Genomic DNA, 22,342 nt, shown 5'->3' on the forward strand with positions numbered 1-22,342 from the left:
GAAGAATTAAGAACTACGCACTGTAGAAGACCAGATTCAAGACCATTTAAGGAACCTGAAGGTACACAGGACCATGGGACATGATGAGATAGATGCATCTGCTGGTCCTGAGGAAAGAATAGAAAAAGTTGCTAAGCCACTATCCATCATATTTGAGAAGATGTGGCAATTCAACGACATTCCCACTGGAAAAGGGGAAACATAACCCTTTTAAGAAGGACAAGAAGGAAGACAGGAGGAACTACAGGCCAGTCAGTCTTACCTCTGTTGCTGGCAATATCATGGAGCAGATCCTCCTGGAACTATGGTAAGGCACATGGAAAATAAGGAGGTGATTGGTGACAGCCAACATGGCTTCACTGAGGGCAAATCATGTGTGACAAAATTGGCGGCCTTCTATGACAGAGTTACAGCATTTGTAGATGACGGAAGAACAACTGATGTCATCTACTTGGACTTGTTCAAAGCATTTGACACTGTACCCCATGACATCCTTGTCTCTAAACTGGAGAGACACAGATTAGACTGTTGGACCACTCGGTGGATGAGGAATTGGCTGGACGGTTACACTTACGGTCAGTGGGTTGATATCCAACTGGAGATCAGGGACGAGTGGCGTTGGGTGGAACAGTGTTGTGGAACAACACTGGTCGCTGTTGGGACTAGTGTTGTTCAACATCTTTGTCGGTGACATGGACAGTGGGATGGAGTGCACTCTTACCAAATTTGATGATGACACCAAGCTGTGTGGTGCATTTGACAGGCTGGAGGGAAGCGATACCATCCAGAGGGACCTTGAGAGGCTGGCGAGATGGGCCCACGCAAACCTCATGAAGTTCAGCCAGGCCATGTGCATGGTCCTTCACACTGGTCATGACAATGCCAAGCACAAATACAGGCTGAATGGAGAATAGATTGAGAGCAGCCCAGTGGAGAAGTACTTGGGGCTACTGGCTACAGCTCAACATGACCTGTCAATGTGCACTTGCAGCCCAGAAAGTCAACTGCATCCTCAGCTGCATCAAAAGAAGCCTGGCCAGCAGGTCATGGAAGGTGATTCTGCACCTCTACTCTGCTCTTTTAAGACACCACTGCATTCAGGTCGGGAGGTCCCAACATAAGAAGAATGTGGACCATTTAGAGAGAGTCCGGAGGAGGACCACAGAGATGATCAGAGGGCTGGAACACCTCTCCTATGAGGACAGGCTGAGAGAGTTGGGGTTGTTTTGCTTGCAGAAGAGAAGACTTCAGTGAAATTTTATTGTGGCTTTTCAATACTTAAATGGGGCTTTAAGAAAGATAGGAACAAATGTTTTCGCAGGACCTGTCACAACAGGACAAGGGGTAATGATATTAAAGTAGAAGTAGGTAGATTCAGACTAGACATAAGGAAGGAAGTTTTTACAATGAGGGTGGTGGAACACTGGAACAGGTTTCCTAGAGAGGTTGTTGAAGCCCCATCCCTGGAGACATTCAAGGTCAGGTTGGGCGGTGCTCTGAGCAACCTGATCTAGTTGGAGATGTCCCTGCTCCTTGCAGGGGAGTTGGACTAGATGACCTTTAAAGGTCCCTTCCAGCTCAAACTATTATATGATTCTGTTTTCTGATTCTGTGTCAAAGTCTTTAACTAAGAAAGGTTTGAATTCTTTATTGTAGTCTTATGTTGGGGCTTTGTATGTGTGTGTGTGTGTGTGTGTTGATTTTGGCTGGGATTGAGTTAATTTTCTTCATAGTAGTTAATACGGGGTTATGTTTTGGAGTTCTGCCGACAACAATGTTAATTATACAGGAATGTGTTTTTTTTTTTTTTTGTTGAGCAGTACTTACACAGAGTCAAGGCCTTTTCTCCTTCTCACACCACCTGACGACAGAGGAGACTGGGCTGCACAAGCCCAGTTGTTAGCGGATACAGCCAGGACAACTGACCCCAACTGACCAAAGGTATATTCCATACCATATAATGTCATGCTCAGCACATAAATCTGTGTGAAGAGCAAAGAAGAGGGAAGGATTTGGAGTTGTGGTGTTTGTCTTCCCACATTATTACACATGATGGAGCCCTACTTTCCTGAAGATGACTGAACACCTGCCTGCCAACAGGAAGTTGTGAATGTATTCTTTATTTTGCTTTACTTGCATGCACAGCTTTTGCTTTACCTTTTAAACTGTCTTTATCTCAACCCACAAGTTCTCATTTTTACTCTTCCAGTTCTCTCCCCCTTCCCCTGGGGTGAATGAGTCAGCAGCTGTGTGGTGCTTTGTTGTTGGCTAGGGTTAAACAATGACACTTCAGTTTATTTTTATTATGATAAAACCCACTGAGCTTAAAATTCTGGTATGCTTGTTGAGCAGCAAAATAAAAGACAAACAAGTTTTACTTATATTTATTTGTTTGGAATAGTAGTAACTGTTTATATGGTAAACTCATTCAAAAGCATATAAAATAATGTAAGGAAGGGGGAAAAAAGGGAAGTGAAGGGTTCAAGAAAAAAAATTAATAAATACCCTCAACAGTAATAAACTACATCTACCAGAAGGAACTTTAAACTCCTCTTCCTATTGAACAGTCCTATGACAGTTGATCATGACATTTTTTTTTTTAATTTATCTTATACATAATTTGTCTTTCTCTTTCATACAAGTTTAGACAGATGAAATTCTTGGTCTGTCTGGAAATCTCAGTTGTTATCAATGAATACCAGTTAATACTAAATATTGCCTAGTACATTTGCTCTCAGACTTTTAGACACCTGTCTGTGCCTGTTGTGGGCTTCTATTTTTCATGTCCATTTTTAAGGGTGAGAATATCAAGTGCAGTCCTGCAAGTTAATAGGCAGGGAAAAAAAAAAAAAAACTTAGGGAAGAAAGAGAAAACACTAACGAGTGAGGTACTTTAGGCTTTCTTCACCTCTATTTTTTACTGATAATATTTGCCCTAATGTCTCCCAGGTCCTAGTACCTAGTACCACAATCTGAGAAAGTTAAACAATAAGTTAGTGTGAAAACACTAAGTTAGAGGGAACAGTTCATACACTGGAGGGCAAGTCCGCCCTTCAGAGGGACATACAAAAGGTGGAGAGATGGACTGGCAGAAACCTTATGAAGTTCAATAAAAGCAAATGGAAAGTGCTGTGCCAGGGATGGAGTAATCACATATACAGTAGAAGGTGGATACCAACTGTACAGAAAGCAGCTTTTATCTGAAAATCCTGTCAGATAGCAAGCTGAAATTGAGTCAGTAATATGCTTCTGACATAATAAAGGCAAAATGCATGCTATTGCAGCAGTTTCAGCTGTATTAGAATGAATTATCCAACAAGAAGAAGGAAGTATTTTTTTTTCCCTTGTACTCAATACTTCTGAGACTGCATCTGGAGTAATATATCCTATTTGGTGCTTTTTAGTACAGTAAAAATATTGACAAACTGGAAAAAAAAATCACTGACACCCTATGAGGACTGGAGCACTTGATGTTCAAGGAGAGGTTCAGATAGATGGATTTATTCAGCCTTAAGAAAGCACTAAGGAGACTCTAAATGTAGTCTTCAGCTACCTAATGGATATGTATAAAGAAGATCGAGCCAAATTTTCCTCTGCAAAACACAGCGTAAAGATGAGAGTCACAAGGTACAAAATACAACGATGAAAATTTCAGACATATGTAGATGAAAAAATATTCAAAAGAAGAGTGAACATATACTGGAACTGGAAATCCAGAGAAGCTGTGGAATGTGTATTCTTGAAGATATTCTGAACTTGAGTGGACAAAGTACTGAGTAACCTAGTGTAACTTTTTCACTTACCTTGTTTTGTGTAAATTGCTCAATCAGATGATCTCCAACTATCTATGGTTCTAAAAAAAAAAGACTAAAGTCTGAATTAAAGTTTCTTCATTATCTATGAAGATTGTTAAATCACTATGTTTTAGATAAACCAGTATATTCACTTGTAATTGGCACAATATTTCCTTCCTGCTACAACAAGTGGCTCACACAGTGCTCTTGAGTTACATTAGCTGAATCATGATTGTACTCCTTAATACAATAGACATAGGTCTTATGTGTATTGCATCAGTTCTCAGGGTTTTATTTTTTTAAATGTATTTGTTTCAGAGCAGAGTGTTTAGTGATGGACAGTCTTTTGGTCTTTGTCTTCAGTATATTTGAGCTACCACTTAGAAGACCTACTCATCAGCAAAAACTGATAATATATTGTTCGTTGAAATGTATGCCGTATGTGACATTCAGAGACATTCTATCCTAGCAAAATCAATGGTACTGACAACTAGCTTCTTCCTATTACCTGTTCAAATTGATTAATATGCTTGATTTTATAAAATTATTAATAAGTAATCCTGAAACTAACTGATCTAGGATATATTTAATGAAAACTTAATACTTCCATAAGTGCCATATGTATTAAAATGGACAAAATCGTAACTGAAAAGGAAAAAAATATAAAGAAAAATAGGAAAGACTCAAGTAAGAGAAGATTAATTAAAGTATGAGTTTCTGTGCTACAGATGAGTCTAAACTTGTATCTATACAGATAGTAATATTTTTTAAGGTTAGATATGCGGTTGCAGTGGTTAAGTAACTATTTTACAAATGAAAATTTCAGGCTTACTTTGTTAGTAGAACATTCTAAAAATATCAGGCATACTTTAGTGTAATATTTAAAACCTTCTCATATTAAAAATAAAATTGTTAAGATCTTTCACTATTTAAATATCTAGCACCAAGGAGAAGGTGAAGAAGCAGCAAGAGTGTTGCTTAGTCAACTACAACATAAAAAAAATAGGCTTGTGTTCAATACACTTGTTCGTTTTTCCTACCTCACTTTTACTAATATAAATGAGTATACAAGAATCTTAATAATGAAGAGGTTTTTTTTCCTCTTTTCTTTTCATAGAAAGAGATGTATGAGAAAATTTGCATGTTATATAAAGACAGGTAAGAGTAAGTACATTGTTTAGATCTTCCAGTTATGAACACATATCAATGAGTTTTCAGTACTTACATACCTGCATACCATTGGGATGCAGTTACTCCTCACAAAGTCTACAAATATTGTTTCTACAGTACTGGTCAATCCTGACAAAATATAATTAATCACCTAATTCCAGATAGTCATTTATATTATTTGATTGTTTCTATGGTTGTATGGTTGGAACAAAACCTGGCGTGATATTTTAAAGTGTGCTTATATAAAGTTGTGTCTGATTTACCATCTGCATTTGAAAGGATGGGAAAAGTGTTCAGAATAGTACAATTTAAAAAAAAAACAAAAAAAACCACCATCTAAACAAGAAGGAAAAACAACACTGAATATTTTTCATCTTTTTTATACATGTGAAAGCATCATGTACAGAATAATAAATAAACTATTCTGTATATCAAAATATCGCCTATTGTTTTTATGTCATAATGAATACACAATAATTATTATGACAGAACTTGTTATTTTTATGTCCTCTAAAGCACTCTATGAAAAAAGTAAATAGCCACACTACAAAATGATGAAAAAACCAATGCTTTGTAACATTTATAAAATGTTTTAGAAATCATATAATAATTAGTAACAATATCCATATCCTCAGGGAAAAACAATTTATTATAAGGATAAATAGTAAGTATTTGAACATAATTAAATATAGTATCCAGACAGTACTCTCTTCTGTTTTTTCCTTTAAGAAAATATTCCAAACTCTGTAAAAGCCCATCCTAAATAATAAATCTCATCTGTGATATCATAGATCACTTAATACCTTATGCTAGAACAAAGAAGCAAAGTAGTAGCAAATGGAGAAAAAAAAACAAAAACAAATTAAGCAGCTACTCATTTTAGTAAATAAAGCCTTTGCTTTGTTAAAGCAATCTCTCAAATTGGAGAAAAGAGTGGGAAAGTAGAAAAACCTGTCACTTTTTTTCTTAGTCATTTCAGTAATACTTTTCTGATGTAAAACAAATATAGTACACACATCAATGTTGCATGTATGTGGATGAACACTTTCAGAAATAGTGTTCTTTCCGAGTTTTATTGAATCATAATTGAAAACATTCCCCCCAAAAAAGGCAATAATATTTATTTAGAAAATGAGTGTAGGTAGGTAGGAAAAAAAAAAGGTAGGTAGGAAAATACCTAGTATTTTCCAACATTTGCATCACATACTACATTATACTTCTAGCATTTCTGACATGAATATGATAACTGCTTTTGCATGTCAGAGAATATATAGAGGATGTTCTTTCTTGTTATATCCAGGACATCAATTTTAAGGGCCTAAAAAGGACCATTGTGAGGTAACTTAGATTATTATTTTATATTAAAATTTATCCAAATATCTTACTTTAATGGTACTGGAGATTTTTCTCTTCATTATTTTACAAATAAGCTCTACAGTCTTCCATGTTTGTATTAAGTCTCTGGAAAGTACATTTTGTCTGTATTCTTTCACGTGGACTCTCACTATGATTCTGCAGTTTGGTTCTCCAGGGTAAATTCTTGGCTGCTTCTTTTTGAAATGCTTTGATTTCCTAGAGTTATCTTAAAAATGAAAACTCGCCATGTTGAAACTTACTTTTTGAAGCATATGCATATTTCGCCCTCAAGATATGCGGTTAATGCTCCCTTTCCTTAAATGGAATTCTAAAAAAAAAGAACTTTAACTAAACAAAACATATCTGACTTATGAAATAAAACAAACTATATGGCATAAGGATCTTTCGCTTCATTTAAAAATTTCATTTCAGATAGGGGCCTGACATTGCTTCTGTTTTTTTTTTTTATATTAATCATAAAAATACCATCTAATCTCAGCATTACAAAAGCAACCCTGAAGAACAGTGATTTTATTATTAGTACACAATCACCAAATACAAATAGACAAAGTTTACATACGTGTTTGTTCTCAGTGTTATGCTGTTTTGCTGAACCTCTTACATCAACTGGACTCACTCAAGTATATTAAGGATTTATATTTACCTCATTGCTCTTATTCTATAGGCATGTATTTTTATGAGTGTTGATATAAACATTGTTTTGAGTAGGATTTGATTTATATGACCTGATTGCTTAGCCCTTAAAGTGAAATTATTGCACATAAAAGAAGTCATCACACAGCCCTGAGGCTGAAATCATATGTCTTGCAATACTTCGTTTCTGTTTCAGACTAAAAGTACAATGGTATCTTGTTCTTTGGATTTGTTTCCTCAGAATTTGTCTTTTTCAGAGCCAACAAGACAAATAATATCAAATTGTAATTAAATTATTCAGTATCCATTTAGTAACTGAGTGAAGAACTTTAATAGGACTATCAGTTTATAATATCATTCTTTATTGTTGTCACATGTGATTTAAAATATTATTGATGTTTAATTTATGAAAAAGTACAGTCATCTAGCAACATTTATCTCACTACCGTACGTGAATGTACTGTGTGCAGATGTCCAGGGGTTGGTGGTGGAGAGGCTGCAGAACTGGCCTCTGTGAGAAGAGGTTGGGGCTGCCCTGTGCTGGACACAACCAGTTCCACATGGCTCCAATGGACCCACTGAAAGGAACAGATGAGCCCATCAGCCAAGACAGTGACATCTCGAGGAAATCAGGTTTAAGACAAAGTAAAATACTGCGCATGCAGTGAAGAGCAAGGAAAACAATGTGATCATCAAGGTGAGAGAAGAGGAGGAGGAGGAGGTGCTCCAGGTACTGGAGCAGAGAATCCCCTGCAGCCCATGGAGGAGACCATGGTGAAGTAGGCTGTCACTCTGCAGCCCGTGGAGGCCCACGGAGTAGCAGAGATCCACACTGGAGCCCTTGGAGGACTCCACACCAGAGCAGGTGGACATGCCCTGAAGGAAACTGCAGCCCATGGAGAGCCCACACAGTAGCAGTTTCTTATTTTCTCCTTCTATTCTGCTGAAGAGAGAGATGGAAATAGTGTCTGGATCCATGTCTGGCAGTCAGCCAAGGTCATCCCACCACAATGAATATTCCTTTTATGCTAAAACCCAGAAATATTGCAAAACAATGAGGAGGTGCAGGGAATATATTATCCTCTGCTGACATCTCTAATTAAAATGAAATAACATGTATACAGAAACAAAGCATGATACAACATAAATTACTGTCAAAAATCACATCGTTATTTGCTGTGGATTTCACCAAGTCCTGTCCTACTTCCTCTAAACTCAGTTCACCAAATTCAGGACTGTTATTATATCTTCTAATGGAAATGTTTCAAGAGTTTAACCTGTGTTGTGTTCTGTGTTTAAACTGTATACAAGTCTCTGCCTTTATTTATTCCCTTCTGTGTTTCCTCAGTTGCACATCTTCATACTTCTACTATTCCTTGTTTTTCTAACACTTCCCCAGCTCCCCATATTCTCTACTGCTTACCATTTTCTTCTTCTCAGATACAATAAATGTGTCTCAAGATAACAGTCACTACAATTCTGTAATGTAGAAATAAAGCACCAGAATATATATAAGAAGTTATTTGCTTTGTTTCATAACTGTTAGCATCACAATTTCCTGGACTTTATTTTATCATCTATCATCTCCATACAAGACCCATTGTCGCCCACATGAATCTAACCTCCTACTTACTGACAAGACATATTTGGCAACTACAATCTTCTAGTTACCATGACAGAATTAATACTTACTTTTCATACAGTCCTTTCCAACACAACACAATTAATGTAGTTACTCTTTCTGCTATCCAGAAACGACAGACGAATTATAATTCTGTTTTAGTTACTTTACCTGCTGCCTCTCTTAGCAACAGAAGACCCAAAGGTTAAACCTCAAATCATGTCACCTAGCTAGGTTACAAACAAGAGGAAAGGATATTTTACATTTATAATGTTTATAATACATAAGGAGGACAGATTTGTCAATAGTGTTATAGTCAGGGATTTCTTATGTTCAAAGCATTCAAGACATTAGCTAACTAAGTTCTGAGTGCAATGAAAGGTACCTACATTTGAGGTCAGCTTCCTTTCCTTATGAAAATTCTTAAAATGTTTGCAAACTCTTTTCTTTCCGCCTGTGACCTACTCCAGACATTTCTACATGAAAATTCATGTTTCAAACCACTCTTATCCATTAGGCCTGCAGTCAAAAGCAGAATATTTTATTTTATTTTACCCTATAATGATTGAAAGAACTCTTTTTAGATGAATATGTAACCAATCTGTTTTGCTGGAGTTACAGAATAGGTTGCTTGAATTTTCACCTCTTTATTCTTAGTCTAATCAAAGTCTTATGAGCACAAGTCTTATGAGGAGCGGCTGAGAGAGTTGAGATCGTTTAGTCTGAAGAAGAGGAGGCTCAGGGGAGATCTCATTGCACTCTGCAGCTTCCTGAAGGCAGGTTGTGATGAGCAGGGGTTTGGCCTCTTCTCCCAGGCAACAAGCAGGACGTGAGGAAATGGCCACAAGTTGTACCAGAGGAGGTTTAGATTGGACGTGAGGAAAAACTTTTTCTCCCAAAGAGTGGTCAGGCACTGGAATGGCCTGCCCAGGGAGGTGGTGGAGTTGCCGTCCCTGGCAGTGTTCAAGAGGCGGCTTGATGAGGAGCTACAAGATGTGGTTTAGTACCTGTGCCAGCAATGGTAGTGGGAAGACGGTTGGACTAGATGATCTTATAGGTCCCATCCAACCATGTGATTCTATGATTCTATGATTCTTAACAGTCTAACTAACAAGTTATTAGTATACTTAAAATTACATTAACACCGTTCAAATTATATGCAGTTAAAATTACAGATGTGGATGTGTTTTGAATGTGTATAAGTTTATAAATACATATATTTATAAGTTATATATAAAAATATACATGTAAAATCTTCCTAGCATCAGTCCCTTTCTCTGCTTTCATGTTCACCTGTCTGCTGCCCCTATGGTGGGTCTCAGAGTGGATGGTTTCTGTCTGAGAAGGGTGTGTATGGAGACTCATCAGCAACCTAAGTCCTTCACTGGCAGTACTACAACGTTGATTCTGACAGTTTCTTCATCCACACACTAAGACCTACCTCAAGTAATTTTTATGTGTCTGCTAACATACTAAACATGTTGTTCACTTTTCATTGGTCTGCAAGTGCTTGATGTAATCAAATGCTCTTTATATGGTGTGCTTTACATATGTTGGATGCTTGTCCTTTGTGCTCTTTGTTATCTCAAAAAAAAAAGAAATGTATTTTGCCCAGATCCAAAGACTGCATTTCTTAGATGATTAGAAATTGACCACTGGTGAGGTTTAGATAGATCTACGGCCTCCAGTATTATTTTCTCCCTTGACTTTCAAGGCCTTTGTTGTTGTTGCATACTGACATTCTTCTTTACCACATTTTATTCTAGGGTCTTAGATAGTTCCTCCTAAACAGTATAAACTATGCTATAACTATCTATTAGTTACTAAATGCACACCATGATAAACATTACACCACATGTTTGTACAAAACAATAAGAACTAAAATGAAATAGGAAATATTTAGCTGGTCATTATGTAATTGCTGTTACAAATTAAAATATATCTCTAGGCAGACCAAAGCAAGTCCAGACAAAGCCAGGCAGGTTTTGGCATCTGATTTGTCAGCTTAACAAAACCTGTTGCAAGCCATGACAACTTGGTATTTACTGGGATACAGTGCTACAAATAATAAAATTGGGCATTAGATTAGCAGTACCTCACTGCTAATTCCAGACTATTATTTTCATTTGCTTTGCATAGCTGCTGCAACTACTATCAGTGTAACACAGGTGAAATTCATTAACCACATCAATAGCAAATAACATGTTTTTTTATCTCCAAATGATTTTACCAATATTTCCAATGTTAAAAGTGTAGAATTTTTTAAAGATATATATATTTATAACTGTAACAAGACTTCCAATAATGTACAGCTATTATTGAAATAGGCACAGTCACAGCTTTCTTCAGTCTTGCAGGCTTCAATAAAACATAATAGTAATAATAACTAGTATACATTGATTCAATAAAAGTAAGGAATTTATAGAAGTGAAATGACCTGTTGCATGAGAATTTCAAGAAGTTTTTCAATTAATATCCCTTACACTTCAAGGCTATTGAACTTTATTCCCTACAAGTTTTCAAGACCTCTGTTTTGTTGTATGTGGTTAATGTATATAATTTTCAGTACAGCAGATTGTAAACAACACTTCTTTTTTTTTTTTTGTATATTGATAACAAATGTTTTACTTAACTATTTAAATAGAAATTGACCGACAGCAGTTTTATACAGTTTTATCTGTATTGCCTCCTCATGTGTACTTAGAACATAATTTACTTCAGAATGAAGCAAGTTGTGAAATTTCAGAAAACAAAATAAGTCTTCAGAATTAAATCTTACAATGGAATGTTGCTTAAGCTTTATTTTCAGTATTGTTATCTGTATTTTCCAGTAAAACACTTCAAAGAATGGCATGTGTTATTGATACTTGGAAAAACATAGATTTTCATTAAAGAGAAGGCTGGTGACCAAGTCTTAAAACAAGCAATTTTAAGAGCTCTGTAACTAATGAATACTCCTCTTGGGATGAATTGAATCTCCATCTGGAAGTACTCATTTCTATATAGAACTCTATATGACCACAGGAGGATGCTAAGATGCTTCTAGGAAGATGAACTTCATCTTCCTTTTGCATGGATATAAACCGACACCAGCCCATGCATATTTTCTTTCTCTGTTCCAAGCCAGGAGTTTCATCTAGCCATGATTTAAAAGGTGAATTATGCCATACTGCGTGTCGTGGTTTTGTTTAGTGAAGGGGGGCCTAAGGTGGTAGCTTCTGTAGGAAACTGCTAGAAGTCGCTCCCCTTTGTTCAGTGGACTTGGCCAGGCCTAGGGCGGACCCACTGCTGGCCAAGGCCGAGCCGATTGGTAGCAGAATGTCTCGTGATAACGCCTCTGCGATAACGTATTTAAGAATGGGAAAGCAGAAAAAAAAAAAGAGAGAAGAGAAGATGTGAAGAAGCTGAGCGGGGGCAGAGGCGCAGAGGGGGAGGCGCAGGCCTCATGGGCCTTGCAGGCCTCACCCTCTGGCCTCTTGCCAGGTGGCCGACTGGGCCCAACTCGGTCCGGCCCGGCTACAAGAAGTGGAGAGGAGATGAGAAGTGAATAAGATGTAAAAAAGATCCTGAGAGACATCTACCAGCCTGTTGTGAGGAACGGCTGCAGACGCCAAGGTCAGTGAAGAAGGAGGGGGAGGAGTAATGCGGCTCCTGGCCAAGATTCCCCTGCAGCCTGTGGTGACGACCATGGTGGAGCAGGTTGTCCCCCTGCAGCCCATGGAGGTCCACGGAGGAGCAGAGATCCACTTGGAGCCCGTGAAGGACCCCGTACCGGGGGAGGTGGATGCCTGAAGGCAGCTGTGGCCCGTGGAGGGCCCGCTGGGACAGCTGTTCTAGAGGGACTGCACCCGTGGAAGAGATGACCCATGCCAGAGCAGTTCCACGAAGGACTGTGGCCCGTGGGAGGGACCCCACACTGGAGCAGGGGAGGAATGTGAGGAGTTCTTCCCCCGACCACGAAGCAGTGGCGTAAAACAACATATGATGAACTGACCACAACCCCCATTCCCTCTTCCCCCCCTGGGCCGCTCGGGGCGGGGGGGGGGGAAGGTAGTAGAAATAATGTTAAGCTTGGGAAGAGGGAGGGGTGGATGGAGGTTATCTTGTTCTCTGTCTCATTATCCTGCTGTTTGTAGTAATAAATGAATAGTTTTCCCCAAGTCGAGTCTGTTTTGCCTGTGACGGTAACTTTAAGGATTTCTCCCTGTCCTTATCTCAAACCTCGAGCCGTTTTTCCTTATATTTTCTCTCCCTGTTCTCTCGGAGGGTGGGGGGAGTGAGAGAGAGACTGCATAGTCTGGTCCGATCGGGGCTGAACTACGACACTGCGTAATTTTCAAAACATTTTTTCCTATAGTCTAATCCTCTGTTCTTGTCATTCTTAATATAATGAATTAATTTTTAAGGAGACATTAGATAATGCAGTAACAAGAAGAAATTGACATCAAAGTAGCGTTATATGTACACATGTTTGTATGTATGCATAACCTTTTTGCTGTATGATGTTGTAATTTTATTACCTGAACTTCTTCAAGCAGGTTCTTCTAGTTGAAGGAAAAGTGAAGCACAGATAATAGATTCTGAAATAATGAAAAACACAAGATGTGAGATAACTAATATAAGAATCCACAGAAAGACACAGAAAATACAGAATAAAGAATTGTGAAAATTACATGTGGAGAAAAAAATGAAAACTACTACATTTGAAGATAATAGACAGCGATGTAGTGTTTTGTTCCTCAAGAAAGGGAGAAAGTTCAGACTCAAGGGCACGTGGAACTTGTTAGTTCTGAAGTAAGTGGATAATTCAACTTTTCTTTTACACCTACTTAGAAGAATTTGAAAGGATAACAGAACAAGATACTTTATTTGTTAAAAATTATTTGGACTTTTCTTTTTTTTTTTTTTCAGTTATGCTTGCTTAGTTAACAGTAAGGATTCCAAATCCCCGTACTCTACCTAATGAAAGCTTTAACAGCACATTGATTTCTTCATTTGAGCATATTTCCTCATACTTTGTATACAGGTCATTAGAATTTGTTGCTACTGAAAGAAACAATACACTGTCATCAATTCAAAACTTAATTTCAGCATTATTTCTGTCATATTTCAGAAAGGCGCAACAAATATATTGTGTTTTGTAGCACAAAGGGAACATCAAAATGCAGAAGTGTGAATATATCTGATTTTATCAGAGTGCACTGCACTGCTTTTTTTTTCCAGTAAAAATAAAATATGTCTAAATTTAAAACTCAGCCTCAGGGCAATTTATTTTTTTCTTTGTGCATGAGGACTACTTTTATTTGAAGTAATACTCTCCCATTCAGGACTGTGCAGCCACTCTAACTCTATAGTTTTGAAAGGCTAATATTCAGATAAAAATAAAGGAAAAAGGTTTCTTTTGATCGACAAGCAATTTAGTTCAGGGGCAAGTTGCTAAACTGGGTGCTGAACTGATAGATATGGAAGCTGAAATCCTGATTAATGGAAAATCCATGTTACTGCTTTTGTAAGTGACAAAATGCATTTTTTTTTCAGACTATTTCTGCCTTTCTGCTTCTAACCTACTTTGCCAGTACAATCTTTAGGGATAAATACATTGTTCAGGCATTAGTTTCTGAGGCTGCCAGAAATGGTATCCCACAAAATAATTTTCTTTGAGTGGATAATTTGTGAATTGAACAAGTTTCTTTTACAACTAATTCTGTGGTTTCAGGTAATTTCTTTGATTTCAAGATATTGATTTAGAATCAAGGTTTCTTTTAAAGAGCTAGATATCGTGTTATATACATTTCACATTATATATGTATTGGTATGTATTCCTATACATATACGTATGTACATATATTTGTTATAATGTATTTTATATATATATGTGGGTGTACAAATTAGCATCTATTGAACAGACGTGTACTGGAAGACATGTTGGATGACTTGTTTCCTTCTAACTTCAGTGATCAACAGTGTAGGCGTGCAAAGGAAATTTCCTTCACAGTCAGTGGAAATAAACAATATGTCTAGGAAGCAGCATTCAGGCAAGAATTTTAAGATGAGCAAACACAGATTTTGAAGTGCTTATTTCTTTCTACAAATTTTAAAGCAACAACATGTCTGCATATGATCAGGTAAGTCCCACTCTAATTTTCCACAATATTAAATCAAATACTCTGACATCACTTAAAGCATGTGTCCATATACAGGCACTTTTTTTTCACTTTAAGAAGTTCTGACTATGTCACGATCCCTGTGATTTCACTTATGGCCTGAAAGTGCTTTTTAACATTGTTTAAACTCAGTCAGATTTCATTTTAAAAGTTTTCTTTCAACAGAAATTTCAAATACATTTTTGAGAAATAGTAGTAATTTAAGCTACTTAATTGTTGTCTTCATTTAGATCTTAAAATATAAAGTATGTTAAATTATCAGGTGGCCTTGGTTCTTATTAAAGGCTGCAGTGTACCTGCTGTAGGCATGAGAACATAAAATCCTTTGATCTCGTTGTACAGTGGGCCAAGGTATCTCTTTCTTCTACTCTTAAATATTTCCTCCTGGAGAGCCCTCTCAGGTGAAGCTGATGGGCAATATTGCATCTCTGGCAACAGTTTTACTGCATTACTAATAACATGTCCTTTGAATATTTAACCACACTTGAGATCATAAGTAATTTGCAATTTCTGTGAGAGAAATACTTAGTGAAAAGCTGAAACCTTGTGGGGTATTTACTACTTTTTCATTTATTTTCTGTTTTTCCTATTTCAAATACACATTTTCATTCTACTAACCACAGTACTGTTACAGCAGTGCCTAGCGAAGTGTGAGTCAGACAGCACCTATTAATCACATCATTTAGTCTCTGTCTTATGAATATGACTATATTTAACCAAAAAAAAAAAGGAAAAAAGTCCATAGAAAGGAGAAAAGAAAAAAAATTGAAACTAAAGTTACTTAGATTAATGTAATGCCTCAAGAATTTTGATAGTTTTGTAATAAACCATAGTGTTTTCTAACTGTATAGAAGCTTCCTTACAAAGATATACCATGAGTAGCTCAAGAGTTGTTTGTTTGCTTAACTTTTTATTATTTTATTTTCCTAACTGGAACAGAGATCTTAAATATTAAGAATTCACTAACCATAAAGAAATATAAAGACAATATAAAAAAAGGAATGAAAACATAAAGTAATTTGAGTGCAAAATATTCTGTGGTATAACTAGTTCTTTGTAAGAAAAAATAGCAGCAATTAACATGACAGCAACTCAAATTAAACATAAAACGCACATTTATTTTAAGACAAAAATGTGGAAAGCACGAGTGTAATCAGGCTTTGAAATTAATATTCCATTACTCCAAAAGATTTCAGCTTATCTTGGTTGTCAGCTGTATTGTGCCATACAATAGCTACAGGTTCCTGTTTTGTATGATGTACACAAAAGCTACTGTGATGCACAGTATTTTCCTCTCATGTCCTGTTTGTTTTATTTACTTGTCGTCGATTAAAATTCCAGCATATGGAAAAAAAAAAAAAAAAAGGACCACAAATGAAAAGCAGCAGACCAACAACACCAAAACCAGGCCACAAAACAGGCTATATCTGAGCAAAAAGTTTATGGATATGGTTAACTCTGAACACGTGAGTAATATCAGCCTAGTCTATCCAGCCTCTAAACAAACACTTGATTCTTTCTGAAGTCAGAAATGTTGCAAATCTTCCCAAATTATCAAAATCAATGGACAAGATATTAGCAAAAGTGATAAAATCTTATATTTAGTATCTTCATGGACATAGAAGGACATATAAAAGGCAAGTTGAAAGGGTCCAGACATTTATTGATTTTAAATTATCTGCAAGAACTCAAGAAATCATAGAATCATAGAATGGTTTGGGTTGGAAGGGACTTTAAAGATCATTTAGTTCCAAGTCCCTCCCACCCCATCATGGGCAGGGACACCTTTCACTACACGAGGTTGCTCAAAGCTCCATCCAACGTGGCCCGGAAAACTTTCAGGGATGGGGCATGCACAACTTCTCTGGACCAACCTGTTGCAGTGCCCCACCACCCTCCAAGCAAAGAATGTCTTCCTTGTATCTAATCTAAACCTTTCCTCTTTCAGTTTAAAGCCATTACCCCTTGTCCTATCACTACATCCCCTTGTCAAAAGTCCCTCTTCAACTTTCTTGTAGGCCCCCTTTAGGCACTGAAAGACTGCTATAAGATCTCCCTAGAGCCTTCTCTTCTCCAGGCTGAACAGCCCCAACTCTCTCAGCCTGTCCTCATAAGAGAGGTGCTCCAGCCCTCTGATCATCTTCGTGGTCCTCCTCTGGACTCACTATAACAGGTCCACGTTCTTCTTATGTTGGGGGCTCCAGAGCTGGATGTACTGCTCCAGAGCTGGATGTATTACTCCAGGTGGGGTCTCACAAGAGTGAAATAGAGGGGAGAATCACCTCCTTCGACCTGCTGGTCACACTTCATTTCCTGCAGATCAGCATGCAGTTGGCTTTCTGGGCTACAACCACACATTATTGGCTCATGTCAAACTTCTCATCCACTAGTACTCCCAAGTCCTTCTCCTCAGAGCTGCTCTCAATCCACTGTCCATTCAGCCTGTATTTGTGCTTGGCATTGTCATGACCCATGTGCAAGACCTTGCAATTGGCTTTGTTGAACTTCATGAAGTTCTCATGGGCCCACCTCACAAGTCTCTCAAGGTCCTTCTGGAAGGCACTGCTTCCCTCCAGCATGTCAAATGCACCACACAGCTTCGTGTCATCAGGAAATTTGGTGAGAGTGCACTCAATCCCACTCTCCATGTTGCTGACAAAGATATTGAGCAACACTGGTCCCAAAAATGGCCCCTGAGGAACACCACTTTTCACTGATGTCCATTTGGACATCAAGCCGCTGACCATAAGTCTTTGAGTGTGACCATCCAGCCAATTCCCTATCCACCCAGTGGTCCATCCATAAACCCATGTCTATCCAGTTTAGAGACAAGGACGTCATGCGGGACAGCGTCAAATGCTTTGCACAAGTCCACGTAGATGATGTCAGTTGCTCTTCTGTCATCTACCAACGCTGTAACCCCATCATGGAAAGCCACTAAATTGATTAGGCATGATTTACCCTTAATGAAGCCATGTTGGCTGTCACCAATCACCTCCTTTTTTTCCATATGCCTTACCAGTTTCCAGGAAGATTTGCTCCATGATATTGCCAGGAACAGAGGTGAGACTGACTGGCCTGTCTTTGATGTCCTTGGCCAGATTTGATTCTATTTGATTCTATATATTTAATTCTACAGCTTTCCTAACCTGACCCCTGTCTGCTTGGGCAATTTCTCTGTATTCCTCCCAGGCTACCTGTCCTTGCTTCCACTCTCTGTAAGCTTCTTTTTCATGTTTCAGATTGTTCAGGAGTTCCTTGTTCATCCATGCAGCTCTCCTGGCATTTTTGCCTGACTTCATCTTTGTTGGGATGCATTGCTCCTAAGCTTGGAGGAGGTTGAACCTTGAACATTAACTAGCTTTCTTGGGCCCTTCTTCCCTCTGGAGCTTTACCCCATGACACTCTTCCAATCAAATCCCTGAAGAGGCCAAAGTCTACTCTTCTGACTTCCAGGGTAAAGTGCTTGCTGCACTCCTCTCTCACTGCTCTAAGGATTTTTGAACTCTACTACTTCATGGTAGTAAGGCTGCCCTTGAGCTCCACATTCCCCACCAGCCCTTCTGTTTTGGTGATAAAAAGATCGAGCATATCACCTCTCCTTGTTGTCTCCTTTGTCATTTGGAGAAGGAAGTTATCATCAACACAGCCCAGGAACCTTCTGGATTGCTTATGTCCTGCTGTGTTTTCCTCCCAACAGGTATTGGGGTGGTTGAAGCAGCCCATGAGGACGGGGGCTTGTGACCATGAGGTTGGTCCTATCTTTCTATAGAGGGCCTCACCCACTCAGTTTTCCTGGTCAGGTGGCCTGTAGCAGACCCCCACTATAATATCACCTGTCCCTGCCCTCCCTTTAATCTTGTCCTGTAAACTCTCAGTCTACTCCTCATCCAGAAAAAGTGGCTAGATTTTTTTTTTTAATGAAACTACTTTCACTTAAGTTTTCCGTTGTTAAAGTAAATAATAAATAACTATTTAGGTAAATAATAAATTATTTACAATATTATTGGAGGAAAAAAAAAGTCAAAATTAGGTTCTGAAAATCTCACACTATCTTCTTAATGAAATTTTAGCCTTGTTACATACTAGTAACCATGTCTTATATTACTATTAAATATCTTGCCTTTTGGAGAATGGGTATAATATCTATTGAACTTAGAAATAATAATTGTGAAATCATACAAATTTTTCAAACTAAATTCTAAAGCCATACAAAAGCCTTCTGCAAGTAGATATTCCACTGTTTAAGACTGAACAATCTTATTCACCTAGAAGTGGGATATACAATTCACAGTATAAAATCTAAATTTCAGTGTATTTATTATACTTTCTAGAGGCGTGAGTCATTGCTACTTCAAATGGTATATTGATTACTTTGAAATTGAGGATTATCAAGTATTTATTGACTTCTTTTTTTAAAAAAAAAAGTTCATTATTTTAGCAGTTTAAATTAAACAAATAAAAGCATGAAAATGCTAGATTATCATCTGTTAATGTAATTAGGAATTCTTCCTAAACCTACATTAGTTTTTACATTTTCAATTATAATAAAAATAAAGTATTTTGTATTTATTACATATTAAATTTGTTTCACTTAGTTTTTCTCCAAGGATCTATTTTTTCTTTAAGATTTTATTCTATATACACATACAAAATTGGATAATAAAACCATTTTAAAGAAATATGAAACAAACAGACATAAATCAACAAGCCAAATGCAATGTCTTTGACAGATGCTAAGGAATCACATGGTCACCAGTAATGTATATATGCAGATACAATAGAAGTATTACTAGCCTATGTGTATATTATGTCAAATACCAAAACCTTCAGGTGTTGATGCCTACAATACCAGCCTTTTGCTTTTCTGTGCAGCACCGCTGTGTTATTCTTTAATGATCACCCTGGTGTGTGTTGGATTCATAACTCCTTCTCAACCCTACCCCTCCCCTCCCTTGCCATTCACAGCCAGTCTCATCACGGGATCTGAATATCCTATTTTAGAACTGAAATAAAAGCTGTAAATATTCCCTCATCCCCTTTTCGTGTATGCCCTCTCCCTTCCTACTTAATGGTTTTCTGCCCTTTCTCAGTAAAATCCTGCATGCAGGCAGAGATGCTGTATGAACCAAGAGAGGAGAAGAGGCATCTATTGTATCTGTGAGCAAAGTGAGTGAGGAAGAGGTACAGTGGTGGATCAGAGGATCTCAAATGCACTGTGGCAGAAAAGCACTCTTAAGTTTCCATCAGGATTTTTGGTATCTATATTGTTACAGATTCAAATGTTAGCCCCTATATCTATTAATTAATTATGTCATATATTCATTATGGTAATTTTAACCATGTTAAAACTGTTTTTAAAAAAAAGAAAAAGATTTTTTTTTAATAAAAAGAAAAAAAAAAAAAAACAAAACCAAAACAACCAAACAACTCTTACAATATAACCCTTCCAGAGCATCTAGCATTTTCCTCATATAGTGTTATTTTGTAACCTACAAGAAAGAGCACACATGGAGAGTGAGCTGTATCAACCTCAGAACTGTGCACTGTGGCATATCTGTGAAAGTAACAGGGTGTCGTGGTTTTGTTAGTGAGGGGGGGCCTAAGGTGGTAGCTTCTGTAGGAAACTGCTAGAAGTCGCTCCCCTTTGTTCAGTGGACTCGGCTGGGCCTAGGGCGGACCTGCTGCTGGCCAAGGCCGAGCCGATTGGTAGCAGAATGTCTCGTGATAACGCCTCTGCGATAACGTATTTAAGAAGAGGAAAACAGAAAAAAAAAGAGAGAAGAGAAGATGTGAAGAAGCTGAGCAGGGGCAGAGGTGCAGAGGGGGAGGCGCAGGCCTCATGGGCCTTGCAGGCCTCACCCTCTAGCCTCTCACCAGGCAGCCGATTGGGCCCAACTCGGTCCAGCCCGGCTACAAGAAGTGGAGAGGAGATGAGATATGAATAAGATGTAAAACAGATCCTGAGAGACATCTACCAGCCTGTTGTGAGGAACGGCTGCAGACACCAAGGTCAGTGAAGAAGGAGGGGGAGGAGTAATGCGGCTCCTGGCCAAGATTCCCCTGCAGCCTGTGGTGAAGACCATGGTGGAGCAGGTTGTCCCCCTGCAGCCCATGGAGGTCCACGGAGGAGCAGAGATCCACTTGGAGCCCGTGGAGGACCCCGTACTGGGGGAGGTGGATGCCTGAAGGCAGCTGTGGCCCGTGGAGGGCCCGCTGGGACAGCTGTTCTAGAGGGACTGCACCCATGGAAGAGATGACCCACGCCGGAGCAGTTCCACGAAGGACTGTGGCGTAGGGGTGGGACCCCACACTGGAGCAGGGGAGGAATGCGAGGAGTTCTTCCCCCGACCATGAAGCAGTGGCGTGAAACAACATGTGATGAGCTGACCACAACCCCCACTCCCTCTTCCCCCCTGTGCCGCTCGGGAGGGGAAGGTAGTAGAGATAATGTTAAGCTCGGGAAGAGGGAGGGGTGGGGGGGAGGTTATCTTGTTCTCTGTCTCATTATCCTGCTGTTTGTAGTAATAAATGAATAGTTTTCCCCAGGTCGAGTCTGTTTTGCCCGTGACGGTAACTTTAAGGATTTCTCCCTGTCCTTATCTCAAACCTCGAGCCGTTTTTCCTTATATTTTCTCTCCCTGTTCTCTCGGAAGGTGGGGGGAGTGAGAGAGAGACTGCGTAGTCTGGTCCGATCGGGGCTGAACTACGACACAGGGAATAGCAAGCCATAACATATTTTAGTAGAAGAAATGTGGTTGCACTGTAAAGAAAGCATTTAAAAAAAATCTCTTATAGCTTGGAAAGTAAATGCTCAACTTTTTTTTTTTTAAGAAAAAAAAAAAAAGCAAAAGCAATCAAATCTAGTATCTGTCAGGTTCACAAACAGTAAATTAAAATCTACTGTTTCATATTTGAATACTAATGACACTGTACAATTATCAGAAGGTTCTTCTATTTACTGCTAGCCTCAAGTATTCAGTAATGAACTATCCAGGGATCTGCTGCAACAAAGTAATTGTTGACTTCCTCCCTTGTATTCTTCTTCTCCAAAGATTTACCAGCTTTCTTTTTCCTTGTAATTACTCTGTGGTTAAAAAAAAAAAAAAAATCCAGAGGTTGGTTTGTTTGTTTGTTTTAAATTTAATTGTAGAATATTGGGTATGCCTCTTAGTGTCCAACAACAGTGTGCATCTTTGGGTTTTGATAGAGTTAGTGGAAGCATTGGTCTGTCTCAGAGCTATTATATCCTTTGCATTAGTGAGACCTGGTGAAATGAGTCCCATGACTGGAATGCTGGGTGAAGGCTTGTGGGCTGTTCAAGAGGGACAGGCAGAGCAGGTGAGGCAGAGGACTTGCACCATATGTAAGGTAGAGGACTGAGTGTTCACTCCTCATAGTTAGCGACGTTGTGTTTGAGAGCCTCTGGTTGAGGATTAGGGGGGTGGAAAACAAAGCAGACGTCATTGTGGATGTCTACTATCGATCATCCAGCCAGGATGATAGCAACGATGAGTTATTTTACAGGCAATTAAGAGAAATCTCTGGACCAACAGCCCTTGTCCTTATGGAAGATTTCAACT

The sequence above is a fragment of the Chlamydotis macqueenii genome, chromosome 1 (genome assembly GCF_036417535.1).
Source record: "Chlamydotis macqueenii isolate bChlMac1 chromosome 1, bChlMac1.mat, whole genome shotgun sequence".
In the NCBI taxonomy this organism is placed as follows: Eukaryota; Metazoa; Chordata; class Aves; order Otidiformes; family Otididae; genus Chlamydotis; species Chlamydotis macqueenii.